Raw genomic sequence first — 8,008 nt, forward strand, 5'->3', positions numbered from 1 at the left:
ATATGATATCTCTTGTTTCTGCTGCTTCTTCTCCTGTGTTTTGATCAGGATATTCAGGACTCTCTCAGAAGATATGATAGCGCCCCCTGATGTTTAACAGTGAAAACACAGAAAGACAGAAAATTCTGTCAACGTGCCTGAATGTGCCTGAAGCGTTGTCTCATAAATGATGTACATTTCTGTAAATTGCCAAGAAAGAGTTAAGCATTTGCCAATTTACATCCAAACAGCGACTCTTTTTTTGTCCAGGCAGTGTAGTTTAAACTGACAGTTCTCTTTCTATAGAGACAGAGCGTGTTTAGGCCACGCCCACACGGGCAATCCAACACAACGCTCTCCATTGACTTTGCATTATGTGAGGCTGCCTCCTTGTCATTTCAGACTAATAACAAAAAACAGAACGATGTCTAAAAGCTGATATGTGACAGGGTGTACAGCAAACAAGCTAAAAAACACAGAAATACATTTTTTATAAGCCGTCGAACCAAAAAGCAAGCGCTTAAGGAGACAAAAGTGGATACAGGCAATAAGACGTGAAGCATCAGCAGGAAGAATGGGCACATTTTAGGATCTGGCACTCAGTATGCCTCAGTATGCCTGTGTGTGCAGTAAACATTTTGTCACTGTTAAGTCAAATATCCAAATGTCAGTTTTATATATTATATTTCCTGTCGCTGATTATGTTCCCCTCTAGTGGGTGTAGTTCTCAGTGTAATATAGCATGTCGTGCTCTGTCTCAATTGCCTGTATCCACTTTTGTGTCCTTAAACGCTCGTTTTTTTTGTCAACGGCTTATAAAAACTTCTGGGTTTTTGGTTCTGGGTTTTGTTTAGCCTGTTTGCTGCAATGCAAAGTCAATGGAGAGTGTTGGATTGTATTTTTGCGAGGGAATGCAAAATATTTGAAAAAATGTTTTTGCCTAATTTTTTTCCACCACCACGTCCCTTTAGGGGCTCCGTACTCTCTGTATGTTATAGCGATTTCTGGAAGCTTTCTTTATGTCAGGGAGTTCCTGAAATGTCACATGATATGCCTCTTCATCATGAGTGCCATTTGTGGACTAAATGTGCACAGAGCGCCCTCAGGCTGCCAGTATTAACTGAAAGTGTGTTGGTTACAAAATAAGTAAATAAATATGTGAAAAGACAAGAGAATGTATTTATAAAATGTTTTTTACATTGGGTATTAAGTTTTCTGTGACGATTGATGTTCCCTGCTCAGCCTTGATCGATTGATCGGTTATTTGATTGTTTTTCCCTTGGGAGTGTTCACCTGCAGGGGGAGGGGGCGCTGCTCAGACAATACACAGACTCTGATGTTGAAGCAGCAGCAGCTCCGTGTCCTGTGTTTGATTTATATTTATATCTCCCCTCATCAGGTATGAAACACTCAAATGCAATAAGAGTATGTTCATGACATGTCAGAGTTATGATGTATGTCAGGGGTCGGGAACCTATGGCTCGCGAGCCATATATGGCTCTTTTCCGGATTTTATATGGCTCTCCAGTTTTCAAATGTTGACTGAAAAATACACCCTCGATGATGATAACAATTATTTTAAAACTATTAGCATACTTTATTAATGTAGAATTTAACATTATGAATATGTAAAATTAAATTAAATATGTTCAAAAATATTTAGGTAAAACACTTACAGCTTAATATGATTGACAGCGGTGTTTGGCCTGTATAGCCTACCTTTCAGAGAGCTGAATTTTAATTGGACGTCGTGGTTAGGCCTGCATCATGTCTAGATCAAGTTAAGCAGCTACCTGTCTAAAATAAAAATCATCAACGAGAGCAAGATGGCAAAAAGAAAAAAAGACGACGATTACCGTTCATTCCAGCCCGAATGGACGGATCAATTTGCATTTGTGGAGAAGTCGGGGGCTGCAATGTGTCTTATTTGCAACGAACGTATTGCGTCGCTCAAAAAGACTAATGTTAAGAGACATTTTGAGACGCGCCATGAAGCATTCGCTGCAAAATACCGCGCTGGAGAATGCAGGAAAAAAGCTTGCGCTGAGCTTCAGCGGAGAATGGAAACTGGACAGCAGCACCTGCTAGCATGGACTAATAAAGGCGGGAATCTGAATTCTGCGAGCTTCGCCGGCGCTCTGGAGATTGTGAGGAGTGGGAAACCATTTACAGATGGAGAGTACATTAAGGGTTGCATGCTGAGTGTGGCTAAAGAACTGTATAACGACCTCCCAAACAAGGATAAAATTATCCAAAAAATCGAAGACATGCCTTTGTCTGCAAGAACTGTTCATGATCGTGCACTTGTGATGGCTAGCCAGATAGAGGAGATGCAGATCAACGACATCAGTTCAGGTAGTTGCTTTTCTCTTTCATTGGATGAGTCTGCCGATGTGAGCAACGTAGCACAGCTAAGCATAGTCGGGCGTTATGTGACAGGTGATACTGTTCGTGAAGAGAGTCTCGCTGTTTTGCCGATGAAAGACACAACAAGAGGCGCGGATGTGTTAAAATCTCTGATGGACTTTGCTGCAGAGAAAAAGCTACCACTGAATAAACTTGTATCTGTGTGTACTGATGGAGCACCCAGTATGTTAGGTAAACATAAAGGATTCGTTGCCCTTCTGTGTGAGCAGTGAGAAGCGGCCCATCTTGAACTTCCATTGCATTGTGCATCAAGAGGCACTGTGTGCTCTGTCGTGTGGAGAGGAACTTCGCGAAGTGATGTCATTGGTAGTTCGCATTGTAAACTTCATTGTGGCCCGAGCTTTGAATGAACGCCAGTTTAAGGCCTTGTTGGATGAAGTGGGGAGTAATTATCCAGGGCTGCTCCTGCACAGCAATGTGCGTTGGTTATCCAGGGGGAAAGTGCTCGTCTGCTTTGCTGCCTGTTTAAATGAAGTGAGGACATTTTTGGAAATGAAAGGAAATGTTCATCCCGAGCTCACTGACATTGAGTGGCTCCTGAAGTTTCACTACCTGGTGGACATTACATGTCATATGAACCACCTCAATGTGAAAATGCAAGGCATCGGAAACACAATCTTATCCCTGCAACAGGCAGTGTTTGCGTTTGAAACAAAGCTGGAGCTGTTTATCAGGGACATTGAGAGTGGCCGTCTCCTGCACTTCGAAACATTGCGAGCATACAGAGAGGATTGCTTAGCGAGGGACCCCGCTCATCATTTCGATCTCAGGCAGCTCGCAAGCTTCACATCAGATTTACTGATGTCATTCAAATCATGTTTTGCGGACTTCCGCAGACATGCCGATTTGTTCAAAGTGATAACTCATCCACATGTGTGCACCATGGACGCAGAAAAACTGAGTGTCATCCCTGGCATTTCCATTGGAGATTTTGAGCTGGAAGCTGCTGAACTGAAGGCGTCAGATATGTGGCTGTCAAAAATTTTAACTTTGAATTCCGAACTGGAAAGCCTTGCTCGTCAGAGGGCAGAACTGGCAAAGCAGCAAAAGTGGGCAGATATGAGAAAACTCCAACGTGAAGACAATCTCATCCTGAAAACTTGGAACGAACTCCCAGCCACTTTCAGCACAATGCATCGTGTCAGTGTTGCTGTGCTTACAATGTTTGGCTCAACATACACATGTGAGCAGTCCTTCTCACATCTAAACAACATTAAAACCAACCTGCGCTCAAGGTTAACGGATGAAAGCCTGAATGCCTGCATGAAGTTGAATCTCACCAGTTACGACCCCAACTTCAAAGCACTCAGCAAAATGATGCAGCAACAAAAATCTCATTAATGCAAGTATAAGGTACAATACTTCTTGTTAATCGCGTGTTTATGCTGCCCGTTTCTTTTTTTTTGTGTAAGAAATCAGCACAATGTCAGTGAACAAAATATAGTGCTTTGTATATATTGTGTAATCGTTTGTTTGGGTTACTGAAAAAAACCCTGCATTTTTGCCACCTACTGGTGTTCTATACAACTACCAGAACTACTAACATTGCAAGTGGTATGTTAATGCTGTTGTTATTACATTAAAATGCTTAAAAATGTGCAAATATTTCTATCTAGTTTTTTTTTTTTTTTTGGCTCTTCTTGGTAAAAAGGTTCCCGACCCCTGATGTATGTAAATGACATTGTTTAAAGAGTTAATGAGTTACTTTTGCAGAAGGTGTAAACGTTTCCTCAGAGTTTTGTCTGTGTATTGCGTGTGCTAGTTATGCATCTCATGCTAATGATGGAGACCATGTGGTCTCAGAAAATGCGTAATAATAGAGTGAAATGACAAATGTGATGTGTTTTGGGTAAATAAGGCAACAGTTATGAGTTATGAGTTACAGTTTACTGTGCTTTAAAAGGAGATGCAATTCTCATTCAAGTGTAAAATATGGGAAAATGTTTATGATATGTATGTTATATATTAAAATGTTATAAATGTATAATATATTATATATGTTAACTTGTGGACAATAGTCAAGGTAAACTTGTATAAGTGATTATTTTTTGTACATTGTGACTTGATGCTCTGTCATTCAGTGACATAAAAACATACTTGAACTCTTTTGAATGTTTATAGAGACAATACACAGACTCTGATGTTGAAGCAGCAGCAGCTCCGTGTCCTGTGTTTGATTCATATTTATAATATCTCCCCTCATCAGGCGGTGAGGGTACTACAAAAACACAGTACATCAGTATCCAGCGCTCATAATGATTACATCGCCGCATTTTGGGTAAAAATTTAATAAATATTCCTCCTCTGTATAGAAATTTGACATAAACAGGTGAAATTCGAAAAATGTGAATATCATGCAAAAGTTAATTAATTTCAGTAATTCAATTTAAAAGGTGAAACTAATATATTATATAGACTCATTACATGCAAAGTGAGACATTTCAAGCCTTTATTTGTTATACTTTTGATGATTATGGCTTACAGTTTATGAAAACCCCAAATTCAAAATCTCAGAAAATGTGAATATTACGTACATGAAATCAATAAAAAAGGATTTTAAATACATAAATGTCGGCCCTCTGAAAAGTATAATCATGCACATGTACCCAGTTCTTGGTTGGTCCTTTTGCATGAATTACTGCCTCAATGTGGCGTGGCATGGATGCTATCAGCCTGTGGCACTGCTGAGGTGTTATGAAGACCAGGATGCTTCAGCTCTTCTGCATTGTTCGGTCTCATGTCTCTCATCTTTCTCTTGGCAATGCCTCATAGATTCTCTATGGGGTTCAGGTCAGGTGAGTCTTCTGGGCAATCAAGCACAGTAATGGTCATTGAACCAGGTTTTGGTACTTTTGGCAGTGTGGGCAGGTGCCAAGTCCTGCTGGAAAATGAAGTCAGTATCTCCATAAAGCTTGTCTGCTGAAGGAAGCATGAAGTGCTCTAAAATTCATTCACCTTAAACAATCATTGATTTGCTAAATATTTGTGAAAAAAAATGCCAGGTGCACGAGGCAGGAGCAGAAAAAAGAGCAATATAGAGGTAAGAATCCCGTTAATGACTCTTAATGGTAGACATTGATGTTTGTGTACTATTCTGAAACAGCATTTCTACTGCAGCTGAACTTCAATCTTTGTCTACCTCTGAGCCACTAACTGCTGCTGAGAAGTCCCCAAGCTCTGCCTCTTCCCCCGTGGGAATCTCTCTCTGTTCCTGGAGAGTCTGTCAACCCCTAGCCCCTGGATCCTTCAGGCTGGCCTGCCCTGTCTGATAAAGAGAGGGCTTGATTACAGTGCCTATAGAAAGTTATCATACTCTGTGAAAATTTTCACCTTTTGTCACATTACACCCTGGAAAATCTATAAGGTTTAGTGTGAACAAGTATCATACAGTATCATACATGTTTGGTATCATTTGAAATGTCTCAGTGCGACTGGTATAAAGGTCTCATTCTCACAGAAGTAAAAAAAAAAAAAGGTAACAAAGGTTTTAAGAGTTTAGAGATATTTTGCCTATTATGATGGGTGTGTTTTCGGCCAATAGTTTTTTTACCTCCTGTCGACAATACAGGTCTACAGGACTTGATTAATGCTAATTCCCATTGTGAACTCATATTTACATTTGAAAGAGTTTCCTGTCTTGGTCTGGTACTAAAGGAGATGTTGCAGGAGGATCTGGAGCGATTCTGTAACCAGATCAGCCCGTAATACTGTGCATTATGTATTCTATTTCCTTGAGGTCAGGTATACAGTGGCATGAAAAAGTATGTGAACCTGTGAAAATGGGAATAATTTTAACTAAATAAGAGGGAGCATACAAAATGCATGTTATTTTTTATTTAGTACTATCCTGTATAAGATATTTTACATAAAAAATGTTTACATATAGTCCCCAAGACAAAAAAATAGCTGAATTTATTAAAATAACCCTGATAAAAAGTTTATGAACCATTGATTCTCAGTGCTGTGTGTCATTCTCTGGATGATCCACGGCTGTTCTTTTTGTTTTGTGATGGTTGTTCATGAATCCCTTGTTTGTCCTGAGCAGTTAAACTGCCCAGAAAAATCCTCCATGTCCTGCACATTCTTCAGTTTTCCAGTCTCTTTTTCATATTTGAACCCTCTCCATCAATGACTGTATTATTTTAAGATCCATATTTTCACACTGAGGACAATTGAGGGACTCAAACACAACTACTAAAAAAGGTTCAAACATTCACTAATGCTCCAGAAGGAAGCACAATGCATTAAGAGGGCCGGGTGTGAAAACTTTTGAACAGGATGAAGATGTCCAAATTTTTCTTATTTTGTGTAAATATAATTATTTTTAATTTAGTACTGCCCTTCAGTATGATCCCTATTATTTAGTTAAAATTATTCCCATTTTCACAGATTCTGCAAGCGGTTCACATACTTTTTTATGCCACTGTACATTTCTTTACTTCAGAGCATTTGATTTATGTATCGATTATCTTTGAATTGATTATGTAATTGGCATGATACTGTTGTGAATTTCCTTTTCCTCGTTTGAAGAAGAGACCAGGAGACTTGAATAGTTTCTTCAGCAGGATTCTTTAATGAGAAAACGTGCTGTCTTTCGGCTGAGGTTATCAAGTCTAACTAAAGAAGTTGTACATTGTATTTTATCTACATTTTAGGGGGAGGGATTATACAGCAGGGGAGGAGACATTCAAACAAAGGAATGCAAACGTTGTATAGGTAATTGTATAGGTAAAAGGACACACCTCAGACATAATGGTGTGACCTGTCCTAATTCAATCAGCATAACAGTGTCAGTCATATGCATAGATGCTAATACAATCACTCAGGCAGTATTGCTCTAAGCTTGTCACGGTAAATAGTCAGGAAGTGCATAAAGACAAAATACTTAATGTCTCAAACACTTACTCGGCCTGACGTAATCTCCTTAGAATTTCCTCAAGTTTACTTCAAAATGTAAAACACAATATAGATAATGTTTTCCGTTATATTCTGTTACATTGGAACCTAGATATAACAATGTATACATTTGTAATCCCACAATACATTTACCTGACTAATAATAAATTGTCACATTGATTTATTCTGACTTACTCTGAAATTATTGATTTTAGTGCATTACGTTGTATCCATTGTTACCGCAAATCTGTGTCAGGTTAGTAACGGACTAAAGTCCAGTTTTGAGTGGAGCATAGGGCACACAAACTGAGATTTTAGAGTTTCGGCTAACTCTTGGCATTAGTTCAAGCGTACTTAGACTACATGTTTTAATGGCCATTGTGTCACTGGAGGAGAGGTTCGCATTGAGAGAGGTCAAGGAGAAGTTTGGTGTATTTGTCAACTTCCCTAATGCTGCGTTCACACCTAACGCGAATTGAGCGTCTTGAGCGATACACGCGTTACATGCGAGTGGTTATTTTTTGTGCATTGTGAAAAATCTGAACTTTGGCGTCAAAAATGAAGAACTGATGCAGCAGTGTGAAACTCTAAACATCAGTTTAAGTAATGGAGGACAATCAGACATAGATGAAAACAACTCACCCGTGAAATGAGAAGTTTCCCTGACCTATCATCACCCAACATGACCACCATGGAGACTCTTGAA

This window comes from Gobio gobio, assembly GCF_949357685.1.
Source record: "Gobio gobio genome assembly, chromosome: 25".
Taxonomy (NCBI): domain Eukaryota; kingdom Metazoa; phylum Chordata; class Actinopteri; order Cypriniformes; family Gobionidae; genus Gobio; species Gobio gobio.